Source organism: Anoplopoma fimbria, unplaced genomic scaffold (assembly GCF_027596085.1).
Source record: "Anoplopoma fimbria isolate UVic2021 breed Golden Eagle Sablefish unplaced genomic scaffold, Afim_UVic_2022 Un_contig_12709_pilon_pilon, whole genome shotgun sequence".
NCBI classification, from domain to species: Eukaryota; Metazoa; Chordata; class Actinopteri; order Perciformes; family Anoplopomatidae; genus Anoplopoma; species Anoplopoma fimbria.
Window position 1 is genome coordinate 513 of NW_026552641.1, and position 2,131 is coordinate 2,643.

The window sequence follows — 2,131 nt, forward strand, 5'->3', positions numbered from 1 at the left end:
AGGTTGAATAGCCCTGTGTTACAGTCATTGGGGCAGAGGAGGCGGATCATGTGGGGCAGAGGAGGCGGAGGGGTCCAGCCAGACGGGGGAGGGACCATAGGGAGGGACCACCTGATGTTTTAGATCACTTTGGTCAGGTAGGAAATGAGGGTGGAAGGATAACACCCTCAGTAGTTCACGCAGGGATGGTTGTTTGGCCTGACAGACTGGATGTGTTAGAAGTAAACAGGAAAGGAAAAGATGGCGTTGATTTGGTAAGTGCATTTCATAAGAAAATGAGGCTAAATAATAAGTTACGGTGGTATGTGCGTTTTCTTTTGAGGGAGCCTTGTGTTGTCTATCACTCCGGACCAGTGTGGCGGTAGTGCGCAGATAGGCAGAAAGACGGTAAACCAAAGAACAAGCTGGGAAATAAAGATGGCGTCGTTTTGGGGGATTCCCAATCTGTCCTCGTAATCTTTATGTTAATTTTTGATAGAATTCCTTATCATGCTTTCGACTGTCTTCGGTACGTGACTGCTTAAACTAACGTTAGCTCAGCTACATAGCTGACTGATGGGGGATACGGTAGCTAAACATGCGTCACTTTCTTTAACAGGATGTCTCGCCGTCTTCCTGACTCCGGGGCTGTGCTGTCAGCTCAAGGAATATTCTACCACGGATGGTCAATGTTGTCCAATGTGCCACGAAGGTAATAAACATGAGTCTAAGCCTCGGGCTATATTTTTCTACATTGCGGTGAAGCCAGCCGCCTCTCGGGTTTGCCTGGTCAAACGGAGTGCGCGACTGATACAATACTTACGGTAATGCAATGCAATGCTCGTCCCGTGAACTACTTTTACTTTGTACTTTTTGAGTAATCCAAGTCTCGTTCAGCGACCAAGATTCAGCCTTTTTATCCAACTTTGATGTGGTATTCAAACACTTTCTTCTATAAGTAGTTTATGCATCTAATATTCTTGGACTGAGTACTTCTTAGGCTACTTGCACAGATATTATCATGTCATTTTACTGTTTACTTTTTGAGTAATCATATGTCAAAATCTCCCCCACAGAACAAGAATATGCCTTTTTGTCTAACTTTGATGTTAAATAAAAACCCTTTCTTCCATAAATTGTTTGAGTCTGATATATTTTGACTAAATACTTACTAATCTATATGCACAAATACTATGAAGTACTTTTACTGTGTACTTTTTGAATAATCTAATGTCAAAGTCTCTTCAGGGGACCAAGATTCAGCATTTTCCTCAAACTTTGATGTGGGATAAAAACTATTTCTTCCATAAGTAGTTTATGAGTCTTATATATTCTGTACCACCCGTCACTTTTTGTTTTAAATTATGGTAAGAAAATAACCGCAGTTTTTCTATGCCCATGTGGAGTCTTTATGGAGAAATATGCAGAGATGGCCACAGTCCTGATAACTAATTTGACACTATACTGTGTATTTATTTATTTTTTATAATTCTGGATGTGAAAGTTAATAACCAGCTGCAGTCAGAGAGAGCATGTAAAATCAGTAGTTAAACTGAGCTTATAGAAGATGAACTTTAGTGAATGTTCAGCTCCTATTTTCACAGACAGGCCCAATAAAGACCTAAAACAGGATTGTTACTGGCTCTAACGGGGTACAGCATCTTAACTTCTTTAGTTGTAAAGGTTATTTCCCATCATGCCTTGATGCTAAATGAGTGTTGACTGTGTGTTTTTGTCTTAAACAGGTTCAGTTGTTCGAAGAGACTGCACTCGTCAGACAGGCACACGGTGCATCCCCTGTGTGAATGGGACATTTATGAACGAACCCAATGGCCTGAATAAATGTAACCCCTGCACCTCCTGTGACCAAGGTATGACCATAAAGAACTGATTAATGCTCCTGTGTCTTATATTTATTCAGAACCTTTTTTGGCGTCTTAACTACTTCTGCATACTTACAGAAACGGTTCAGCTATCAAAATGTTCAGCTATTTAAGGACATTCTGTTATGACCCTTACTTTTTTTATTTTTTTAAATATAAGCTTTTTCAAAAGAAAAATCATAATGTAACCCTATAGAGAAAATCTTCAAATCATCTTCCACTTATACCACTTTAAAATAAAACAGTTTCTGCATACTTTCAGCTACAGA

General features: G+C 39.7%; 1 long non-coding RNA gene across 1 annotated transcript; it reads left to right on the plus strand.

Annotated features, from left to right (window-relative positions):
- The first annotated feature begins 276 nt into the window (after positions 1-276).
- Positions 277-1,835, plus strand: LOC129116107 (uncharacterized). The gene is made up of 3 exons (XR_008533424.1): positions 277-508; positions 599-691; positions 1,725-1,835. It is a non-coding gene; the product is annotated as an uncharacterized LOC129116107 (long non-coding RNA).
- Positions 1,836-2,131: the final 296 nt, after the last annotated feature.